This window comes from Podarcis cretensis (genome assembly GCF_951804945.1).
Source record: "Podarcis cretensis genome assembly, chromosome: 4".
In the NCBI taxonomy this organism is placed as follows: domain Eukaryota; kingdom Metazoa; phylum Chordata; class Lepidosauria; order Squamata; family Lacertidae; genus Podarcis; species Podarcis cretensis.
In genome coordinates this window covers 15,697,413-15,722,483 of record NC_137173.1, presented here as the reverse complement: position 1 = coordinate 15,722,483, position 25,071 = coordinate 15,697,413, and the positions used below count along the sequence as shown (strand labels likewise).

Below are 25,071 nucleotides of genomic sequence, written 5' to 3'. Positions count from 1 at the left end.
GAAACTAAAAAGCAAAACACAGAGGCTGCCTGCTCTGTGTTTACCTTGCAGCAACTTGTATTCAGTAACACATTGCTTCTGGATCTGTCCTACCTTCGCTTAGTATATTTCCAAGCACAATTCGAAGTGTTGGTGCTCACCTTTAAAGCCCTAAACAGCCTTGGCCAAGTACACCTGAAGGAGCGTCTCCACCCGCATCGTTCAGCCCGGACACTAAGGTCCAGCTCTGAGGGCCTTCTGGCGGTTCCCTCATTGCAAGAAGTGAAGTTACAGGGAACCAGGCAGAGGGCCTTCTCGGTAGTGGCACCCACCCTGTGGAACACCCTTCCATCAGATGTCAAGGAGATGAGTAACAATATAACCTTTAGAAGGCATCTGAAGGCAGTCCTGTATAGGGAAGTCTTTTAATGTGTAAGGTTTTATTATGTTTCAATATATGTTGGAAGCCGCTCAAAGTAGCTGTGGCAACCCAGTCAGCTGGGGGGTATAAATAATAAAACTATTATTATTATTATTATTATTATTATTAACCTATAGCCAGTGGTAGCCTTGCCCTGCAATCCTATGGGAGCACACCCTAGGGGTTAGGGCAGGTATGGGGAACCTGTTTATTGAAGAATAAGTTGACACACAAAGGCATGGAGGGGGGGAGGACCGCAAAAAAAATGAAGGATGAAGGTTCAGTGCCAAACCTTCACAACTGGAAACAATGTTTTACTTTATAATTTCCCATTACTGCGGTTTTAATGGAAATTCTACTTGCTTTTTACTGCGATTCTTTTTGTAAGCTGCCTTGAGACTATTTGGACTATAAATAATTACACAAAGAAACATGCACACAAAGAAACAAGGAAAATACTCTGAGGATATAAAAACGTACCGAAAGTTTGTAAACCACTTTGCCATATCACCCTGACGCTCAGCATTTGAGATAGTACAATATCTCACTGCAAGAAGTATTTGCTAGCTCCGGTTAACATGCATATCAGTGAACATTTCATCACCCACGATCAGGGCTGGATTTAGGTTTGATGAAGCCCTAAGCTACTGAAGGTAATGGGGCCCTTTATATGTCCAGCTGTCCTTTGTCAACAACAAATTGTCATTGTTTTTTGTGTTGAATATATGCTATAAGGTAATTTATGGACCTAAGTAAAGGTAAAAGACCCCTGACAGTTAAGTCCAGTCGCAAACGACTCTGGGGTTGCGGCGCTCATCTTGCTTTACTGGCCAAGGGAGCCGATGTTTGTCCGCAGACAGTTTTTATGGGTCATGGGGCCTGCATGACTAAGCAGCGCACGGAAACACCAATTACCTTCCCGCCAGAGCGGTACCTATTTATCTACTTGCACTTTGACATGCTTTCAAACTGCTAGGTTGGCAGGAGCAGGGACCGAGCAACGGGAGCTCACCCCATTGTGGGGATTCGAACCGCTGACCTTCCGATTGCCAAGCCCTAGGCTACGTGGTTTAGACCACAGCGTCATCCGCACCCCACATTTATGGACCTACACAACACAAAGCACTGTTGCTGTATGTAGGTTTTATTTTATTTGTTTTTTATCTTATATTTTGGAAATGTACATCCAGTTGTTTTTTTCCTTTAATTTTTTTGGGGGGCCCCTAAGAAAGTGGGGCCCTAAGCTATAGCTTTTTTAGCATATACGTAAATCTGGCACTGCCCGCGATGTAAGTGGTGCAAAATATGCACACAACCCTCTATAAACCAGTTGTTGGGAATCACAGGTGTGGTGCTCAGGTTCCTACAGGCATCTTCTTGGCCCCTGTGAGAACAGAGTGCTGGACTAAGATGGCAGGCCCTTCTCATTTTCTTATGACAATGGCCATTCTGGTCACAACCTGGGGAACAGAAAGCTCAGACCCCCACTCTTCCCAGCCACTGGCAACACCAACGTCTGAAGGAAGATGACAGCTGCAGACAGTCTAGGGATGCGGTGTTGGAGAAACCACCTTGCAATGCATTTTTGCCGGGAGTTGCAGTCTCTGGCATGGGCCCAGAGCCAGTATTACAGGAGACATGATGAAGTGTGAAAAGCACTGGCAGGCATTTTAAGACAAAGAAAAGATGGGAGGCAAGGGGAAATCAGGGCCCTGGGAGATTAAAAATCAGCAAGGTTTATAGGAAGGGAGGGAAAGCAATAGGAAACAAAGCAATCCCTCAGGGTGACATTTCTTGCAACGGCAGCAGATTAGAAACAGTTTTGGGCCCTACAGAGGGAGGTTATTTTTCCAGCTGTGCCTCCTAGCTAGAGCCCCAAGATTAGTGACCAAAGCATGGGTGGGGAAAGTAAGTGGGTAATAAGGGCAGAATTTACAACCCTTAAGAAAGAAAAGATATAAAAAAGATAGGGAAGGATGTGTGTGAGAGATACAGAGAAATGAGAACAAGTGGTGACATTTAAATCATAATATCAGAATACAGAGAAATCTGTCCCATACCAAGTTAGATCAATGGTCCATTTGGATCAGTATTGTCTACACTGAAGGGATTCTTAGCCCTACCTGGAGATGCCAGGGACTGAACCTGGAACCTTTGCATGTATAGCAGCATTAGGGTTGAGTGACAAGCCTGCCTCCTATATGGGAGCACAGAGAAATGAAAACACAAAGTGGACAACTTCTTTTGCATACATTTGAAATTTCAAATTTCAAACAGGATTCATTTTGAGCACTACAGTTTGTGAAGGAGTGTTTAAGGCACACACATTCCTAGGACGGCAGCATCCAGTCGATTCATCAGTTAGCAAAGGGGAACTTGTGGGCCACCAGATATTGTTGGACTGCAACTCCCATCATTCTTGACCATTGGCCACGGGGCTGGGCCTGATGGGAGTTGGAGTGCAACAACATCTGGCCAAAGGTTCTCCAAAACTTATTAGACCATTCAAAAAGGTGCCCACAATCAAAGAGCAACTTTTTAGAGTGACTATTTTTCAGTCAAGATCAATTAACTCAAGGGAGATGTGTTAACTTTCACAACGTTTGAAGTCATTTGCAAAGCCTTGAGCAACTTAGGTCCAGGGATCCTCAGGGGCCACCTGACCCTTGTGTCTCAGCCCAGTCACTGAGATCATTAGCAGGAGCATCACTCATCATTTCCTGGGTTAGATAGGCTCATTTGACAACAAGAAACCAAATCTTTCATGTCATTAGCCTAGCATTTGAATAATCTGTCAACAAAGATTCAGCAGGTGCCTTCTATTCCAATTTTTAATCATTTTTTTTAATAGCTAACTGTCCTAAAAAACTGAATTCTTGTTGATGAATTCTAAGGCCATGCATATAATTTTAATCTCGCGAAGTGCCCTGAGATCTGTGGGTGAAGGACAATATACAAATTTAATAAATACATAAAATAAAATATCCCTGCCTATCAAATTACAGATTCTGGTTGACCACAGAGACTGTGATAAGCAGGCCCATCGTCAACATGTATCATCTTCAGGGCAGCGCCCCACCGCTGATGTCTGCTGTAAACCCCCTCAAATAATTCCCTTACCCAGCTCAAGGCTGCCTTTTTATTTTCCCCAATGCAAAGGCCATTGTGGGAAGCTAAAGTGTGGGTCACTCAGGATCACAGTGCTACTGACGCTCATCAAGGCCACTACCACCACTTCCTGGTATATGTCCTCTCCTGTCCTAACTTGGTCCAGAGCTCCTGGGAGCTGTTGGGTTGAAGCAATGGCAGAAAGGGCAGTGTTGGGTTCAGAAGAGCACAGTAACATCCAGTAGGGTTGGGCCAGGCCCACACCAGCCTGTCAGGACCCTGGACAGCTCACTGTGGCAAATGCTATCCAGAACTCACTCACTTTTTGAGTAAGAACGCTGAGGCCTTAGGAGTCTAAGGAATCTGAGGAGTTGGGTAAAGTCACATCTTCTGACCAGGATGTTCCTGGAGTAGGGGATGACAATGCCTGCTTCCCTTATGAACCTTCCTTTAAAAGAGAGAATATGAAACCCACCAGGGCATACGTAGGAAGGGGTTAACCAATGATCCTCAACCCTGGAGAGGCAATGGACTTCATAACCAATATGGTCTAAGCCATAGGAGACCATAGAGCTCAAATCTATTTCTCTGAGTGCAGTCCCTTCGGGATTGTGAGGGGATCTTGCAGCCCTGGTGTAAGTTCCTCCACATACTTGGAATTAATATCTGTGCAGACGCATCCATCCGCATCATGAAGAGAGACTTTGTGTGCATGCTGGCATGCTTGGTTTTAATTGAGCTGCAAGCCCATTGCTATGGGAGAGTGGGCAGGAGGAGATGTGGGGCATGAGAAGAATGAGCCAAGAAACAAATCTGCTGTTAAGGAAATAATCAGTTTAGGCAAAGACTGCCAAGCATGAAGCTTTGGGAAGCTTTCTCCAGAAGAGAAAGTAATTACTTATGACTCCTGGCACTGGGGTCCGTTCCTGGTTTTTCTGAGGTGGATATAGTTCCACCTCAGAAAAACCAGTAAAAAGCAAATAGAATTTTCATTAAAACCACAGTAATGGGAAATTAGAAAGTAAAACATTGTTTCCTGTTGTGAAGGTTTGGCGCTGACCCTTCATCCTTCAATTTTTTGCAGTTTCTCCCCCCCGCCCCATGCTTTTGTGTGTCAACTTGTTTGCCCAGTTTCCTAACCTCACTTGTGAAAATTTCACTGATCCTTCTTGTGGCAGTCAGCATGGGAGTTGTAGAATAACACTACAACCATACCTCGGGTTACGGCCGCTTCAGGTTGCATTTTTTCGGGTTATGGACCGCCGAAACCTGTAAGTACTGGAATGGGTTACTTCTGGGTTTCGGCGGTCGTGCATGCGCAGGAGCGCTAAATCGTGCTTTGCGCATGCGCAGGAGCACCGAATAGCAACCCGTGCATGCGCAGACACAGGTTGCAAATGCTGTGGGTTGCGAATGTGCATCTCGCACGGATCACATTCGCAACCCGAGTGTCCACTGTACAGGTTACCCAGTCCATTGTTACAGTGTTACAGGACATTAAGAGAAATGGACAGAAAGATGGGGCCAGGCAGGCAGATGGACAGACAGGCATCCTCCTCTTGCTATGGGGAGATCATAGCGTTTAATCCTCCAGCAGCTCTGTGCAAATATAGTACTCTCAAAAGGCCACCTAGTGGCCTTCAATGCCCAATGAAGATTTAAATCCGGGCTTCCTGAGTTCATCACTGCATCATGCTGAAGGCCTGCCTGCAAATGACATGAAGAATGAAAAGCAGCCAGCGGAGGGTGAAATCTTGAATGGAAGTCTGGCGGGGAGGCACATGCTGATTAACCCTTTCTGCTCACTGACTCCAAAGGGTTTAATTTCCAGCTTAGAGTGATTGCTACCTTTTTTGCCATGCAGGGAGAAAAGGAACTTAAGGCAATTCTGATGCTTGTTTTTTTGTGTGGGGGAGGCATTATTTTGAAGGGGGGTAGGATTAAGGGTTGCTGTGCTGTAAACCACTAAGCCTTGAGCTTGCCGATCGGAAGTTTGGCGGTTCAAATCCCCGCGATCGGGTGAGCTCCTGTTGTTCGGTCCCTGCTCCTGCCCACCTAGCAGTTCGAAAGCATGTCAAAGTGCAAGTAGATAAATAGGTACTGCTGCAATGGGAAGGTAAACGGCGTTTCCGTGCATTGCTCTGGTTTCACCAGAAGCGGCTTAGTCATGCTGGCCACATGACCCAGAAAAACTGTCTGCGGACAAACGCCAGCTCCCTCGGCCAGTAAAGCGAGATGAGCGCCGCAACCCCAGAGTCATCTGTGACTGGACTTAACTGTCAGGGGTCCTTTACCTTTGCCTTTTTAGGATTAAGGGTGAGCAGGATTGAACCTGAGTCTGATTGAGCAAAGTCCAACCCAGAGCCAGCATGGTATTGTGGTTAGAAAATCAGGCTAGGACCCAGGAGACCAGGGTTCAAATCTTCCCTCAGCCATGAAGCTCACTGAATGGTCATGGACAAGTCCCTTCCTCTCAGCCTAACCTACCTCATAGGGTTGTTGTGGGGATTAAATGAGGAGGGGGGAAACCATGCATTCTACCTTGAGCTTTTCCTTTGAGGAAAAGGTAGGATTTAAATGCAACAAATAAGCAAATAAATAGATAATAATAAATAAGTAAATAAAAACAGGCACTCAAGACTGAAACTGCATCTGCAGCACGTATAGTTCACCCCTGATAGAACTCTTCTGCAAAAGGTCATTGGGAAGCAGTTGAAGGGGAACTGTAATTATTGTTGATTTATTGTTGGTTTCAGTGGTTAAGCCAGAGAAGGAGGAGGGCGGGAGGGTGGAAGTTGACATTCCTTTCATCGACATGTCTAAAGAATCTTTCACGGTTACCTTTGCTTGGCATCATAATTGCTGCATTGCACAAGATACTTCACTCGCTCTCAAGTGCCGTTACTCTGAAAAGCGTATTATTACAAGGATATTCTTGTTGGCTGCAGAAAGGCAAGGATTCTTCCTCGCTCCTAGGAGAGGCTGCTCAAAGGTTAACCCTCTTCAAAATAATAAAAAAGGCCAACTTGTAGCTGTTTGCAGCCTTTCTTGGAAGAATGAAAACAGCACTAGGAAGCACGATGTGGCTGGGTTGAAGGAGAAGATCTTAGGAGAGGCAGTTAGGCAACTTCTATTGTTCATCACTGGCTTTTCCAAGGTACAGGACTGGGGTGAAGGTTTAGAAGAAATTCAATGCACGGCAGTGAAAGAGGGATTTGGGGGTGGGGAGGAAAGGCGAGCGAACAAGGTGGGATGCTGATAGCCAAGTATTTCGTCTTTCAGCCTTGAGTTTAGGACCACAATACTCCAGAGTGATTAGGCTGAAAGTACGACTGGCCCAAGGTACAGATTTCAGTTTCTCATTTTCCCAGTCTTATGTTCCGTTCGCCAGATCTTTGCATCAGTTTGCAATTTGCTTTTTTAAAGGTCCCACAGGCATTCATCAGCATTTCAATGTGTGTTTCTTGTCAGATACATTGTTGCAAGCAATGAGAGCCCCTGATAGAATGCATGTTTGCAGTTTTCACTAACATATTTGGTTTTTATGCACACTTTACCCTAGGACATACCTTTCCGTCCACATTTTTGGTAACAGCTAAATCTCTTTTGCAAAATTTGGAGAACTATGAACTTTGCAGGATAGCTCCATTTGGGGTTGTGCATGATTTGGGGAAAGACAAATAGGTGGGCTTGCATTAAGAGGTGAAGCAAGCTGAATTCTACCAGCAACAACCAACTCTGCAAAATAACATTCCTAATCCAAGGTCATACAGATAGCTTTGCAGCTGAGCTAAGGAATTAAGGTAAAGGGACCCCTGACCGTTAAGTCCAGTCATTGACAACTCTGGGTTATGGCGCTCATCTCGCTTTACTGGCTGAGGGAGCCAGCGTTTGTCTGCAGACAGCTTCCAGGTCATGTGGCCATCATGACTAAGCCGCTTCTGGCGAACCAGAGCAGCACACAGAAACGTTGTTTACCTTCCCACCAGAGTGGTACCTATTTATCTACTTGCATGTTGACGTGCTTTCGAACTGCTAGGTTGGCAGGAGCTGGGACCGAACAATGGGAGCTCACCCCATTGCAGGGATTCAAACTGCTGACCTTCTGATCGGCAAGCCCTAGGCTCTGTGGTTTAGACCACAGTGCCATAGCACCACCTGCTTTAAGGAATGGAACACATTTAACTGGGGGGTCAACCCCGTTGATCTCAGAGGTGTGTGTGTGTGTGTGTGTGTGTGTGTATCTCTCACACACGAATCTGTAAATCTGTCTGTGCTTGGCTCCCTAGAGCTTAAATACATGACCTTTCACACACCCTTTCAAACACATGCATTTGGAGAGGATCCCTAACTGTTGGAATTCCTTCCTCGGTCAGAGGGATGTGCCAGTCTCCAGGCACCGGCTGAATTCCTTTTGACCTCCCTCCCGCGACTCCCGGCAGGAAAACAGATGATGTCCGTATCGGCGATTTTTCCCAGACTGTGAGAAAAACACACCACTGCTTCTCCTCCTCCCTGCATATCCCCAGGGAGGGGAATCAGACAGACAGAAGTGTATTTACATGTCTTTATTTCTGTCTTTAGCAGCCATACAGATAAAGATGTCTGCACTCTTCGAACAACAGAAACTCACAAACTAACTCCACCCATGTACATCCTGTACAGATCATGTGACACACACTGAGCTCACATCCGGTGCTCAATACGGAGAATGGACTGCCCCTTTATTGCCATGGTAACAGTCACAAACATCCTGTCTGGCTTTCCAGCCTCCAGCAGCTAACTTAGCTGCTGCTTCTTTCTTCTGCATTGCTTCTTTATGGTAACACTAACATGGCAGAGAGAGAGTGAGAGAGTGGAGGACCTGAAATACACAGCAAGACTGTATCCATACAAGACATTGCATTTTACATTGAAATATTGGACAATCTGGTATTGTACGGGACAGGTGACAACCCTGTCTTTTGTGTCTGCCCTGATTTTGAATTTAGAGGACTTGGGGAATTTAGAGACTTAAAGAAACAAGGACAGCCAAAAATAAATAAATGAAAAAATCCTGTGAAGTTTGGAACCCAGTGGACATGCTCTTTGCTCCTCACCAAGTGATAAAGCCACCATCCTAGAGTGAGGGGAACGTGGATTGTAGCCAAATTAGAAAGCGATGGCTTGCAATAAAGGGGCCTCATCTGTTCCCAGTGTTGTTAAACCACCTACCTACCAAATTGCAAAGTGACTCTGGGAGCAAACTGCTCAGCGAGGTGAATGGGAATGTACACTCGGGGCTCTGGGGCACGTTTTGTAGCTTGGCACATTTTAACAGACTAGAACATAAGCTCTGGTACATTCCATATAATTAAAGCAAGGATCCTGCCTGGGGGAAGGTACACCTTCATCCCAATTCCCTTTTGACTGCTCCAGCAAGGCCTTGCCGCTTACTCTGAAAGAGAGCAGCAAAAAGGGAATTAGCATTATTAGCATATGTTAACTGCCACTTTGAACTCAGCACAGTCTCTTTGAAATATCTGTGGAATGATGACGGCAAAGCATTTCATTTATTGCCGAACACCTGGAAAACAGCTCCATGCTTTTCCCTCCGAAAGGAGCAGTAAAAAACCCCTTCGCAAACTTCACAGTGGCCTCTCCCTTTTCTCACTGCAAGAACATTCACCTTTGTTTCATGCTAGGTCCTTCCTTCCTTCCTTCCTTCCTTCCTTCCTTCTTTCTTTCTTTCTTTCTTTCTTTCTTTCTTTCTTTCTTTCTTTCTTCAGAAAGCAGAGTTGCTGGCTTTCAAATGTGAGTTGTAGTGTGGCTGATGCAGTGGGCAGACGCAAGCCCCGTGCTGATTGAAAAAGCAGTGCGGACCTTGCAGGCAGTCTGTCCACCACCTCCCCTCAGGAGAGATGTGTGGCTCAGGCATGCTGCAGGCCCCGCGGTGTGGCGCCCAGTGCCCCCCGCCTCAACTAGCTATGCCTCTGGATTAGGAAGATTCATGGAGGAGACAGCTGTTGAAGGCTACTAGCCATAAAGTCTGTGCTCTGCCTGCAAAGTTGAGGGCAGCAATGCTTCTGGTTTCTGGAAATCACTCGAGGGGAGAGTGCTCCTGCAGTGGCATAGGAAGGGGCGTGCAATGGGTGTGGGAGTTATTTTTTGTCACCCCCCCTCAGTGTTGACACCCAGGGGAGGCCCCAAATCCTCTGCAGTCCATAGGGCTTCTGTGGCTGATGCTCAGAGCTTTGAGGACAGTCAGGTCAACATGGAAAATGTGTCAGGAGTTCAGCCTACACTCGAGTAGGACCCTGGCAGAGACACATGCCCAACTGGCATGCTCCCTCCCTCCTGGTCGATCGTTCAGGAGCTTCAAAAGCTTTCTTCTGCCAGAACATCACAGCGACCGATGCCAACCGACACCAGCACACTTAGGGATCTGCAGAGTCTTCGCAGCTTGCATAACAGACCTCAGCAACTCAGCATTTTGGCTAATCTACTTTATTTACATATAAACACACACAGAGCACTGCAACATGGCTCCCTCTCTCTCTCTAGCATCAGACAGCAAAGAGAAAAAGAACAAAGGACAATAGACCCACTTCACGGAACACAGTAACACAAACATCCTGTTTCCGTCACTTCCCACTCTGTGGAGTCAAAACACACACCGCCACGTGATAGACAAAAATCCCATGACTGCAATCATGGAGCAGGAATTCTAACAAAATGTTCCCTGAAAGTTTGAAGAAATGCTGGCATGGAACTACTGAGAAAAGGAGGAGGAGGTGGAGGCTTTTAACTTTTTACATTTTTTGCAGCTCAGCCTACCAGACAGAAGACTTGCCTTTGAAACTCTAGCCTTACATGTAAAGATGGATCCTTCAGACTGCCGCTGCCTGGATTCACTTAATGCAAGCTGCACCTCACTGCATTGTGCTGTGAAATCTGCAATGTGCTGCAGGTCATTTGGGAACAGGCAGTGGGTCCAATGCACCATTGAGCTATGGATTGCAATTGCACTAGTTGTGCAGTATATGATGGGAATCAAGGCAATCTAATACTCCTAAGCCTGGGCAGAACCCCAACCGGGTTAAGGGTGTGATTTAGAGAGTCTGGCGGGATAATTCCCCTAGGCGAGCTAGTCTACCACAACCTCTAGTGAGAGATCAAGCAGAAAAGAAGGCTAATGCTGAATCTCTAGCTCAGGAGGACATATTTTAGCAGCATGTGGTAACTTACGAAGAAATTGGGCAAGCATTACAGCCAATACAGCTCTGGAAATTCTTAGGAGCACAGGACGCTGCCTCATGCTGAGACACACGGTTGGTACATCAAGCTCAAAAATGCCTATTATTTATTTGTTTATTATCCACCCTTCACCCTAAGGTCCCAGGGCAGGTTACAGCATTAAGATGTCATGACTAAAGTCTTTGAGGGCAGAAACTGGAAAGTGCTAGAAGATTCTGGAAGACTCTAGAAGGTTCCTTTCTGATGCAAATATTGTTTTGACTATCTCAAGGTCACGCTGAACCAGGAGAGACAAATTCCTGCACTCAGCGAGCTGCTCTTTATCTCTCTTTTAGTTTCGTTTGTACCTCAAGTGTCTGAAGTTTTTTTTCTGAAGCTTTTGTAACAAGCCTTTGCCTTTTAGTAAAAGTCTTTCTTTTGGACCTTTGACTCTGCGTGGTCTTTTTTATTTACTGCAAGACGCTGTCTGTCATAAAACACAACATAGATGACAACAATGTAGAACAGGGGTCAGCAAACTTTTAAAGCAGGGGGCCAGTCCACAGTCCCTCAGACCTTGTGGGTGGCCGGACAATATTTTTTTTTTGGGGGGGGATGAACGAATTCCTATGCCCCACAAATAACTTAGATAAAAGCACACATTCTACTCATGTAAAAACACCAGGCAGGCCCCACAAATAACCCAGAGATACATTTAAAATAAAAGGACACATTCTACTCATGTAAAAACACGCTGATTCCCAGACCGTCTGTGGGCTGGATTGAGAAGGCAATTGGGCCGGATCTGTGCCCCGGGCCTTAGTTTGCCTACCCATGATGTAGAACAACTTGCAACCATAAACATAACATGGATCCTAGAAACACACGCCTCACGTGTCAAAAGCCAGTGTGAAGAGGTGCATCACAGATGCTTCATCAGCAGTATTCCAGAAGCTGTATAACTTCCGGGTTAGCGCCTCCAGCAATGGCGGAATTCCTCTGATCGGGAGGAATTTGCTCCATGGAATTCAGGGTCTGGCCGCCACGGCGAAGGCGGAGACCCATTAAAAATTGCAGGCGGGAGAAGCCTGTGAATGTGGGATTCAGCCGGCACCTTTTGCGCCTCCCCTACTCACGGGGAGACCTGGTTTCGGGGATCCGGAGCGATGTGGGGTGAGCGGCGTGGTGCTTCAAATTGACTGCTTCTTTCACGGAGTGAAGCCGCATTGCTGTTGCCAGAGAGCGCTGACTTTTTCCTGTGGACAATTTGATTCTAAACAACTACCCGTGAGTAGAACAGAAAACTGGATTTTTAAAGGTCTTAATTTGGCACCAAAACGGGGAGGTTTCAAACAGGAAGTCCACCTTCCTCTTTTGTAAATAGATTGAAGCAAAGAATTTGCAAGCTAAAGTCCTGGAAAGTCCTATGTAAAGGATTAAACTTCCATCAGCTAAAATCATTAAACCCCTTGAAGGCAGGAGAAGAGGGGAAAAATTTTGGATCGTGTAAGCCTGCAGGAGAGAGTGAAGAAAGTTGGATCACCACCGCTCTGAACCTGGAAACGGACTGCTAGTAAGACTGACGTTTTTGGGAAAGTTCATTGACTGTGACAGTTAGTTAAATAAGAGAAATACATTGTTTCCATTGTCTCCTTCTGCGCTTAAAAAGGAGTAAAAGTAGTTGAAAATTGAAACTAATCTTACTGCTTGAACTGTGCTTAAAAGGACTGATACAAACAGAAATTGTTTCCTCTAGAGGGAGCCTTTGAAATTGTTATAAGAGTTGGGCTGGTGGAATCTCCAGCTGCAAGAGAAAACCATGAGATTGACCTTGGATCGCTTGAGAATGTTGACAGAAGAAGCCTTAGTGATTGCACTAGGCAAGATAAGTGAGTCATTGGAACAGCTCCACAAGAAGACGGATGTGATGAATATTAAAATTGATATTTTGGGACAAAAAGCGACTAATTTGGGACAAAAAGTGAACATCTACACAGAAACTATTCAGGAACTGATACAGGAATCTACTTTGACATACCAAATGGTGGAGAAAGCGAGGGAGAAAGTTGTGGTTGTTGAACCTAAAGTAATACAAATGGAGAGGGAGAGAGCCCCAGCCTTACAGGGGCAATTTGATGACTACAAGTTGTTGCCCTCTATGATTGAATTCAGAGAAAGTCAGATTGGAACCCTGCTTGGACTGGAGAAGGAAAGTTGGATAGATTATCTCATGCAGGGATTTACTGACCTTTGGGATCTGGACTTGGGTCAGGAGGAAATTGGAGTTGTGGGGACCTTCAGATTTGGAGGGATTTTGAAACACGTCCTGAAATATCTTTTGGATTTTAGTTTTAACCACGGAGATGTGGATGACATGTCGAGAAGGAATAAAAACATTGCTAGGTTGGAGCTCCCCGAGACCTACTCTTCAGCATCAAAGGAAGAAAATTAACAACAAGATCAGCAGAAGACAAAGTATACGAAGAAGACTTGCAGAAGGGACCTGGAAAAGAGTTAAGAGCCTCGGATAGAAGATCACCAGGTTGATGGACTATATGGATTTGACGGAAATGACTGGCGGAATCCGAGACCAGGGAGAAGAGACGGTGGAAGAAGATTGGAAAAAGTTTAAAGTTTATTTATAGAAATACGGTAAAATTAATGAGTGTTAGAAAAATGTTGGAATGAAATTATATGGCTTTAGTAGAAGTGTTATAAGGAGTTAAGCATAAATAAGTATTATAGTATTAATGGAAAATAAGGTTAAAATAAGTTAAGATATTTATATGACAGAAAATAGTGAAAGATGGAAAGGAATTGCTGAAACAATTAATAGAAGTGGAATACAAAAAGGGAGGTGAGAGGAAGTCGATGAAACAAGGGAATGAAAGATAAGGCATTGAAATGGTATGATGTATGTTTTTAAATTGTTTTTGTTCTGTTTTGTTTAGTTTAAAGTGTTAATGTTGTGTGGTGTATTGTTTATATATTGTATTGCATTGTTTTTTCTTTTTTTTCTCCTTTTCTTTTTCTTCTTGTTTGTAAGGTTTAAAAGCAATAAATATTATTATTATTTTTTTTAAAAAAAGAAGCTGTATAATGAAGGAGCCCCAAATACTTCTGTGTGCAGGGAGTTCCACAGGTTATGAGCCACTACAGAAAATGCCCCATTCCAGGCTGTCTCCCCCTTCCCAATCTCTGAGTGTGGAGGAACTACCAAGAGGGCCCCCTCTGCCGATCTCAACCCCGAAAGGGTCTTTCAGATATTTGGGTGCCAAGCAGTCCCCCCACCACAAGCCGTTTGAATATATCACTCTTTTAATATGACATTATCCTTTTATAGGTTAGTGAGCACATGTGCTTATCAGCTTCACCCCTTCTCTTTTCCAGCAGAAATGGCCGTAGCTTCCAGGGGGCAGAAACCAGATTTTCCCCGCTCTTCTGCAAGCTCCCTTTGCTGTCAGAAACTCTCCGGAGCTTTTTGTAAGCTCAGAGGTAATACAGTGTTAGAAAATTACAGCTATTAGAGCCAGGGAGTTTTTGAAATCCCAGCCAGCCAGCCAGCCGATTCTTGGGGGAATAACCTCATATCTTCATGTGCAGCAAGTCTGACATGTAGCTCTCATTAACAAACCAGCGAATAGATGTCTGATTAAGGCGATATTGCCACATAAAACAGGGCACGAATCAACTCCTCTCCCTCCATCGGATTTCTTCTTTCTCTAAGAGGTGCTCCCCGATCAAACCTTCTTGGCTGCTGATCTCCCGTTTTTGTGTTCTTATGCAGAAAAGTAGATTCATCCAGAGGTTGCGGCAGTTCAATAATTACCTTTCAGAGAAGGAGGCATCAGGGCGGCTACGTAGGGAAGAGTGGCAGCACTCAAACCGAGGCGGCCATTTTCCCAGCAAGAATATTTGGGTTAAGTATTGGAACTGGGGGTTGGTAAAAATAGCCCCAACACACACACACAAACACCCAATTTCCTTCAGCTCACATAGTTCAGAAGCAGAATTTGATGGCTGGACGTCCTGTTTCCTTTACTCAGCAATTTCTAATTGTGGTCCTCACTGCAGTTTAGTTCAGTTGGTTTCATGGTGCAGTTGCTCATGTGTTTGTGTGTTATTTACTTGACTCGTTTTTTAATGGATTCTGCTAAAGAGAAAAAAATGTTTCCAGGATGAAATCATTTGATGAAGATCATTGCCGCTGCCACCACCAGCAGCATTAAGGATCAACTCTTAATTCCAGGTAAATGCATTTACGGTAGGTATCTGGACCAGATGGTGTTTTTTAAAAGCCTAGGGAACTGCTGTATTGGCTAAAATGGAGATATCAAAGCACACAAGTTTTCTGGCCTATACAATGCTCATCCTTTCTCATGTTTTCATTTTTATTTGGAGCAGAGCTTTAGTGGAGACTATGGAAAGTGGAGGCACATATTGGAGAATTTCTCTCAGCACTTCTGAGAGATGGGCTAGAAGGTTTTTTTATGGCTCTTTTTAGAACTACCACAGAAACACAGTGCAGAGTTTTAAAAAACCCAGCCACAGGCAAACTAATTAAAAATCGCACTAATCAAATCTCTGCCAACATGAAATAACTAAATCCCGAGGGAAATGATTCCTGCTCTTTGTTCTCTTTGCTCAATCTCACATACATTAAATTGGTTATTGGTTGCAAAGATATCTGTGTTTCTATTAATAACCCAAGCCCAACTCCCGCTATGTATATCTATTTTTAGGCCGAGAGTCTTCATGCTTGGTGTCTCTTTTGAAGGTAAATAGTATTCCTGAGGCCGGTATCAAGACAATCCTTGAAGCTACTTGAGAATTAGGATGACAGCTTGAATAAAATAAGCCCCTTTCCTCCAAAAGAAGGGGGGGTCTATAAGGTGGAATAATTAGAAAAGTTCTTTTCATTTTGCCTTAAGAAAAGAAAAAAGAATCTGAACATTTAGCAGCTTTCGGATAAAGGTAGGTGTTTTTTTTTTTTAAAAAAAAAAATAACTATCTGGCAGCAAGGTAAAGGTAAAGGTAAAGGTACCCCTGCCCGTACGGGCCAGTCTTGACAGACTCTGGGGTTGTGCGCCCATCTCACTTAAGAGGCCAGGGGCCAGCGCTGTCCGCAGACACTTCCGGGTCACGTGGCCAGCGTGACATCGCTGCTCTGGCGAGCCAGAGCTGCACACGGAAACGCCGTTTACCTTCCCGCTGGTAAGCGGTCCCTATTTATCTACTTGCACCCGGAGGTGCTTTCGAACTGCTAGGTTGGCAGGCGCTGGGACCGAGCAGCGGGAGCGTACCCCGCCGCAGGGATTCGAACCGCCGACCTTTCGATCGGCAAGTCCTAGGCGCTGAGGCTTTAACCCACAGTGCCACCTGCGTCCCTATCTGGCAGCAAAGGACTTTCTTATTTTGGTAATTCAGGTAGTGGGGACACAATAAGCTCACAAGCAGACAAAAGTAGTAGTCAGGCACACAGGAAAATGCACTAAGCAGAGCACAATAAACAAGGAACTGTCAGCAGTGTCTATCACTGATGGAAATTAAATTAGCATGAAGTATTTCGGGTTCTCCAAGATGGTGCCCTCCAGATGTTTTCAGCTACAGTTCCTACTATCCTTGAACATTGGCTGTGCTGGCTAGGGCTGATGGGAGCTGGGAGTCTGAAACATCTGGATGGCACTGGTTTGGAAAGGCTGGCATATCTGCAGACTTCTTATTCTTAAGCTCTCTCACACACTGCTGCTGAGGAATAGAAGAGCTTTAATCAGGAACACAGCTTTTCCTGATAGCCAATTGGTCCATCGATAAGCCAAGTGACAGCAGTTTTCTCAATACGGTTGGATATGCTTGCATGAATTGCTTTCCCTTCACCTGAGTTGCCCCCTAAGCCTAAGGAGAGGCAGCAGCAGTGAACAAGATGATGTCACAGTACTATGTGCACAGCCAATCAAATGTGACTTACGTAATGAAGTCGCCTGGGGACAAAGGAGAAGGACCAATTCAGTGCCTCTCCTCTGATGAAATGTCATGGGTTCCTTAGACACAGATTTGCTGCTTCCCTGCACTGGCGGAGGATGAGCGGGGCAGAGGGAGCACACCGCCCCGGTCAGCGTGATCCCAGTGGGGTGCCATCGCAGCTGCCCCCCCCCCGCACTGGGCTCCACGCCCCTGCAGGCGGTGTGCCATACCCCCTGGACGCACGCCAGCCATGCCCTCGCCTGCTCTGAAGCTCCGTCACTGCTTCCCTCTCCTGCTCTGCTTTCAATCCTAGCATTGTAGAGTTGGAAAAGGACCCTGAGGATCATCTAGTCCAACCCCCTGCAGTGCAGGAATATGAGGCTGTCCCATATGGGGATTGAACTTGACACTTTGGAATTATCACCACCATGCTGTAACCAGTTGAGCAATGTTTTGCGGGGACAGGAGGCAGGCAGGTGTGGAGGACTCCCTGGTCCTGAATGGGGCAACTGTGCCCTTGAAGGATCAAGTGTGCAGCCTGGGAGTCATTTTGGACTCACAGCTATCCATGGAGGCACAGGTCAATTCTGTGTCCAGGGCAGCTGTTTACCAGCTCCATCTGGTAAATAGACTGAGACCCTACTGCCCACATACTGCCTCGCCAGAGTGCTGCATGCTCTGGTTATCTCCTGCTTGGACTACTGCAATGCACTCTATGTGGGGCTACTTTTGAAGGTGACCTGGAAACTACAACTAATCCAGAATGCGGCAGCTAGACTGGTGACTGGAAGCGGCCACCGAGGCCACATAACACTGGTTTTGAAAGGCCTAGATTGGCTCCCAGTACGTTTCCGAGCACAATTCAAAGTATTGGTGCTGATCTTTAAAGCCCCAAACCTTGGTCCCGTATACCTGTAGAAGCATCTCCACCTCCAACGTGGACGTCTACCTGGACGCTGAGGTCCAGCGCCAAGGGCCTTCTGGTGGTTCTCTCAGTGCGAGAAGCCAAGTTACAGGGAACCAGGAAGAGGGCCTTCTCAGTAGTGGCACCCGCCCTGTGGAACACTCTCCCACCAGATGTCAAAGAGAACAACTACCAGACTTTTAGAAGACATCTGAAGGCAGCCCTGTTTAGGGAAGCTTTTAATGTTTGATGCATTACTGTATTTTAATATTTTGTTGGAAGCTGCCCAGAGTGGCTGCGGAAGCCCAGCCAGATGGTAAAGGTAAAGGTAAAGGTACCCCTGCCCGTACGGTCCAGTCTTGACAGACTCTGGGGTTGTGCGCCCATCTCACTTAAGAGGCCAGGGGCCAGCGCTGTCCGGAGACACTTCTGGGTCACGTGGCCAGCGTGACATCGCTGCTCTGGCGAGCCAGAGCCGCACACGGAAACGCCGTTTACCTTCCTGCTGGTAAGCGGTCCCTATTTATCTACTTGCACCCGGAGGTGCTTTCGAACTGCTAGGTTGGCAGGCGCTGGGACCGAGCAGCGGGAGCGCACCCCGCCGCAGGGATTCGAACCGCCGACCTTTCGATCGGCAAGTCCTAGGCGCTGAGGCTTTAACCCACAGCGCCACCTGCGTCCCAGCCAGATGGGTGGGGTATAAATAAATCATCATCATCATCATCATCATCATCATCATGGTACCTGTCTCACTTGCAGCAGCAAAAAACTACAGGAAAATCAGGCAGGCAGGCAGGCAAACAGATGGGCAGACTTGCAGCAGCACAGAGAAAATGTGTTGTTTATTATATGTGAGTCTTATTTAGCACATATTATTTCATCTTTGTAAGGAGGATTAGAATGCCTGACATGTGTTGTGATTTTGGTATCCCCCCCCCCCCTCGGTTTGGATAATAAATCTTTCGCATTTCTTGCTGCTCCTGTTCCGCACCACAGCCACCTTCACCTCACCTGCCTTCCAAATTCTTAAATAAGTGTGGACAATGTGGGGAACAATTTCTCCTTGCTGAATCCTGCCTGCAGCACTTAAGACAAAGAAGAAACTCCATTCATTTACATATAGAGTACAGAGTAAATCGTAATTAAGCCACCCTCTACAGATGCACTATAATACAAGAAAATAAATACAAAGAAGGGGAGGGGGGGAGAGATAAGGGGAGAAAAAAACAATTACAAGCTGGCGTACTTACTGCTTCACATTTCAATAATAATGTGAACTATTAAGTAAACCAAGGGATAATGAGCTGAGGTTCATTAACTTATCTTACTGTAGGAACAGTGCTGCAGTTTGGTATAATTAGCAACTTGGAAATCAGTGGAAACTGCTAATGGATAATGTTGCTGAGTTGCTCCCACGGACCATCAGGACTGTGTACTTTGTGCAGCTGCAATTTTTATATTTTTAAAAAATCATTTTTTATTTTTTTTTTATTTATTGTAACTGTATACAAGTTACAAAACAAAAAAATTGGGGGCATACGTGGAAATGTAAAGAACATGAAGGTGGAAATGTAAAGAACATGAAGGAACATTCTTTCACCTCTGGTGGACTTGCCCTAGAGTGAAGGCCTTCTGGGAAATGATATATAATGAGTTGAAAAAGGTATTTAAGTATACCTTCACTAAGAAACCAGAGGCCTTCCTTCTGGGCATTGTCGGCCAGAAGGTGTTAAAGAAGAACCGAACATTTTTTATGTATGCAACAACGGCAGCAAGGATACTCATCGCTAAGAGTTGGAAAACTCAAGATCTACCCACACTGGAAGAGTGGCAGATGCAGCTGATGGACTATATGCAACTGGCCGAGATGACTGGTAGAATTCGAGACCTGGGAAAAGAGAGGGTTGAAGAAGACTGGAAGAAATTCAAGATTTATTTACAAAAGTATTGTAATTTGGCAGAAGACTAAGAAGGATGCTAGATCATAAATAACTGCCTACCATTGAATTAGATTTGAATTTGACGATAAGTGAGATTGAGGAAAATATAAAATTTCTGGAGAATTATTAGATTAAATTAATTGAACGAGATTTAAGAATGTAAACAAGATGATAAATTGCTGGAAAAAGGTTATAATGATGTAAGTGGGAGCGGGAGACGTGAGGGAGTCCAAAGAAGTTTTGAAAAAATGTGTTATGATCCATGTTATATTGTTTATCATTTTTGCATTTTGTATTTATTTAAAAAATTTCAATAAATATTTATAAAAAAAAAATAAAAAAAATTGGGGGCATACATTACCAAGTCGAAAATTATGTATGTTGACAGTTCTCTTGCTCTGTAGGAATTAATGACTTTCTCTGTTTCAGATCCTTGAGAGTATGAGCTGTATTCAAAAGTAATGCTTAGGAGATAGCTGCATCTGTATGAGTATTTCTGCATGTCCACTGGGACAATCGGCTATCTTCTTTCCTTGCATGGGGTTCCAGAGGTTCTCCTGACCCTCTGAAACAGATTTGGGGAGGACACGAGGAGGTTGCATGAGGCGAGGGCAGCAGGGAGAGTCCCATTGTGCTAGAGGGAATAATTGCACGGACTTCTGCTAGTTCAACCATTTAGCTGAATATGCTCCTACAAAGAGCCAGTTCTTATCATTAGGCCAACTAGGCAGTTGCCTAAGGTGTAGACCTCAAGGGAGAGCACTGTGGTCTAAACCACTGAGCCTCTTGGGCCTGCTGATCAGAAGGTTGGCGGTTCGAATCCCTGCAACGGAATGAGCTCCCGTTGCTCTGTCCCAGCTTCTGCCAACCTAGCAGTTCAAAAGCATGCCAGTGCAAGTAGATAAATAGGTACCGCTGTGGCAGGAAGGTAAACAGCATTTCTGTGCGGTCTGCTTTCCATCATGGTGTTCTGTTGCACCAGAAGCGGTTTAGTCATGCTGGCCACATGACCTGGAAAGCTGTCTGCCATCCAGGGGTCCTTTACCTTTACCTTTTAGTAATGTCCTTTGAGGTGCGCAGTTTAAAACAGATTAGTTTTTGTTACATCTTTTACATTTCTGATAATATTTTACATTTTGAAGAATTTAATCATTTTTAAAAGCAATTCATACATTAGAGTTGCTGTTCATGATTGCTCCTTAGGTTTTTTTAGTGCAAGTAGTTAGCCTTGCCTAGGGCGCAAAATAGTTTGGCACCAGCACTGCTCCTATGTGTTTATTGCTTTGCTGGACCAGAGGGTTCCAAAACAGAGCATGCTGAATTAGCCCTGTCATTTCTCCTTTTGCTGATGCACCAAACTGGCACAAGCCTTGTATGTTTAACATGCAAATGCACTATCACAAGTCCTGTAAGAGAACTAAAGAGTGATTTCAAAGACGGCATACATCAGGTTTGAGATGACAGGTGTTGCCAGGATGTAGAATTTGCAGTAGGGAAACCTGAACTTGGAGCCCATCCCCTACAATGATAGAACCGCAGATTTGGAAGGGACCCTAAGTGTCATCTAGTCCAACCCCCTGCGATGCAGGAGCACAGCTTGAGAATCCTTGGCAGATGGGCATCCAGCCTCTCTCGAAAAGCCTTCAATGAAGGAGAATCCACTAGTTTCCCAAGTAGTCTCTGTTCCAGTGTCAAACAGCTGTTACTGTCAGAAAGTTCTCCCTAATTTTTGGTTGCGATCTCCCTTAACAGATTTGTTTGTTTGTTTGTTTGTTTGTTTGTTTGTTTGTTTGTTTGTTTGCCACCCATCTGGTTGGGTTGCCCCAACCACACTGGGTGGCTTCCAGCAAATTAAAACATCAAACACATTGTATATTGCTTTAATCCTATCGTAGTTTGATTACTTTCTAACTAGTATTTTTCTACATTTTCTAGCTTTCTGCATTTCCCATGCATTGCTTTAATTTGTGTAAACCGCCTTGAGTCCCATTTTGAGAAAGAAGGTTCGATATAAATGACGATGATGATGGTGGTTGCTTATTTTATCCCTGCTGAATACCTAAGCAGTCTTTTGAATTTCACCAGATTTGCTAATCTCCTGCTGTTATTTCCCCTTAAACACTCCACTCTCTGCCTGCTGTTTCTGTAGAAGCTTGGAAAACAGAGAAAGGATGCTAGACAAATGGCTGCAATGAACAGCCAGTTCCCAAGCAATCTTCAGCCATCCATTCTCCGAAAATATTGCCCAAACAATTGCCAGTGGCAAATATTTGCTAGGAGGACACAGGCGCGCACGCGCGCGCGCACACACACACACACACACACACACTATTTGTGGACAATTAGTTCTGAGAAAATTAGTTTAAATTAGTCAACTAAATCATTCATTGTGAATTATTCATTCAGCTGCCTCCAGAATGTTACAGAATCCAAACACAGAGCAGCATTTAAAGCCACCACAACCCTTGAGAATTTTTTGCTTCCCCGCAGTATCCAATCGTTCTTTCAGCAGAAGCTGACTGTAGTTTTTGGGGGACAGGAGGCGGGCAGGTGTGGAGGACTCCCTGGTCCTGACAGGGGCAACTGTGCCCCTGAAGGACTAACAGCTGTCCATGGAGCTGCAGGTCAATTCTGTGTCCAGGGCAGCTGTTTACCCGCTCCATCTGGTACACAGACTCAGACCCTACCTGCCCGCGGACTGTCTCGCCAGAGTGGTGCATGCTCTGGTTATCTCTTGCTTGGACTACTGCAATGTGCTCTATGTGGGGCTACCTTTGAAGGTGACCCGGAAAATACAACTAATCCAGAATGTGGCAACTAGACTGGTAACTGGGAGCGCCCCCGAGACCACATAACACCGGTCTTGAAAGACCTACATTGGCTCCCAGTATGTTTCCAAGCACATTTCAAAGTGTTGGTGCTGACCTTTAAAGTCCTAAATGGTCTTGGTCCAGTATATCTAAATGTGCTTCTCCACTCCCATCGTTCAGCCCAGACACTGAACTCCAGTGCTGAGGGCCTTCTGGTGGTTCCCTCATTGCAAGAAGTGAGGTTACAGGGAACCAGGCAGAGGGCCTTCTCGGCAGTGGCTCCTGCCCTGTGGAACGCCCTCCCATCAGATGTCAAGGAAATCAACAACTTTTAGAAGACATCTGAAAGCAGCCATTTTTAGGGAAGTTTTTGATGTTTGATGTTTTATTGCTTTTTAATTATTATTATTAATATTCTGCTGGAAGTCACCCAAAGTGGCTGGGGAAATCCAGACAGATGAGCAGGGTATAAATAAATTGTTGTTGTTGTTGTTATTTTCAGCATCTTGGTTCCTTCTGCCCCTCTGAACACTTCCTTCAGGACCTAGAAATGATGTAGTTTAGACTGGCTGCCAAGTGGCAAGTCTCCCCACATCAGAAGTTATCCTTCCAAGTTGTGGAGATTCTGAAGAGATATGGGATAAACTCAGGGCTCTTTTTCTAGAAAAAAATAGCAGTGGGTAAGTTAGTTATAATACGTCATGTTAATATAAAAACAAGAACGTGTTTTGAAAGGCAGTGGCCACTCGTAAACAACAGCAACCACGAGAGATGAAAAGGTCAGCTATAGCTAAAGCCTTTGGGTTCTCTGTTTACTGCATGGGAAGCCTGCAGCTGTCAGCTGCTATAATGTAGCTGTTATGGGCCTTGGTGGTTCACACTCCATAGAATAAATCCAAAAAGGTCAAGAATTGATGGGCCAAATTTCAGGCACATTCTATTGCAGCCTTTGCCATCCTGGTTCCCTCTAGACATTTTGGACTCCAACTTCCATCAGCCCCATCCAGCATGACCATGCTTCCTGGGACTGATGGGAATTGCAGTCCAATTTGATTGGACTGGACTCTGTTGATAGGGTGGTCACACCAACACCCCTTGCTTTTGTGGTTTTATTCACGATGCAATTGGGGTGCGTTAGGTTGTCTGTACAGCAAGCTCAGTCTGCTAGATTTGTGACCTTCTGTTGTTCTTTGATAAAGAAGGTTCGTGGAGGCTCCATATGCATTTGATTTATATACTGCACAATGCAAATTAAAAACATCAACACAAAATATTACACATCAGCATTAAAAATCTGAAATAAAACACCTTCTAAGACTTCGGTCTACCAGTTGCAAGTGTGGATTCTTGGGCTTTCTATTCCCCAAGGGCCTGGTGAACAAATAAACCTTTAACTGGCATCTCAGGGCCAGCAATAAGCAGGATATTGCCCAAGTGTGTGTGTGAAAGAGAGACTTTGAGGGTCACCACTGAGTAGGCCCTGTCTTATGATCTGGGTCTCCCAGCTGATCTTGAGATGGTCAACATTGATGGAGATCATCTGTCAGGACTTTGTACATAGGTACCAAAACATTTACCAACTGAAGTTGGTATAGAAATTATGGTGGTTCCTGGGCTGGGAGAGCTTGACCACGAAGGTTCAAGCACTGCTGACTTTATTAGATCTCTGCAATGTGCTTGATCTCTGCAATGTGCTTCTGTGCTTGATCTGGAAACTGCAGTCAGCGCAGAAGGCACATACATTGACATGCGCACTTGTTGCTGGTTTGCTATTGTGCCAAGGTCAAAGTGTTAGTATAGAGCCCTTAACATCATGGAACCTGTTTATTTGATGGATTACCTTAACCCATATAGGCCCACACAAACACTTTGAACTGTAGAACTTCGACTTCTGTGTGTCACACAAACATTTGTTCTGCGTTTTAAGAAATCAATCTTTTGGTGCGGCAGCTTCAGAACTCCCTGCCTATTGACATCGGACATCGCTGCTCTTTTTAAAACATATTTCTTCAAACATGTGCTTTAACCTCTTTTTAGCCACACTGTTTTAATTATTTTTTTTTTATATATATATATATATATATATATATATATATATATACCTGTTTTTAACTTTATTTTTTTTACATTTGTTTTGTTTTTGTAAACTGAACAGGCTAGCCACTAGACCACCCTCAATCTCATTAATTAAGTTCCTTTGGTGGTTCCGCAATCCAATGAAAGAGCTTCCCTGAGAATGTCAACAGGCGTGAAATTTTAAGCCAAACAGAAATATTTCAGGGAATTTAAAAGCAGCAAGCAATTCTCCCAGGCTGCCTGCTAAATGCAGAGTGTGTTTCTGCAACCTTGCTTCAGAGATGTTGTGTGCAAAATGCATTTAGCAGGGTTCCAAGGTCCTAAAGGAGATTACAGGCACTACTGAAAGCTGAGTGCCCTTTCCATGGTACATTTGTGAAGCAAAGTGCTTAATTAGGTATAGCCTCCAAACTTCAGAGGCACGTTACAGGCAATTTAAAATTGGTCTAAGTCCAATTTATCCCCAGCAGTGATATACATGCATAGTTTGGTTTATCCATTTTGGGGTTCTGTTCTTCACAAAGTCTGCAAATGTTTGGACTACTAATTGCTGGAAACTCTAGCCAGGGCTGTCCCAAGACATTTTGCCGCCTGAGATGAGGGAGAAGATAGAGTCTCCCATTTTATCTATGGAATCTAACTGTCAACATTGAC

General features: G+C 44.8%; 1 long non-coding RNA gene across 1 annotated transcript; it reads right to left on the bottom strand.

Moving 5' to 3' along the window:
• Nucleotides 1-14,370: 14,370 nt before the first annotated feature.
• On the bottom strand, nucleotides 14,371-16,611 carry LOC307214570. The gene is made up of 2 exons (XR_013838222.1): nucleotides 16,463-16,611; nucleotides 14,371-14,873 (listed from the first exon to the last, which is right to left on the bottom strand). It is a non-coding gene; the product is annotated as an uncharacterized lncRNA (long non-coding RNA).
• Between the last annotated feature and the right edge of the window lie 8,460 nt (nucleotides 16,612-25,071).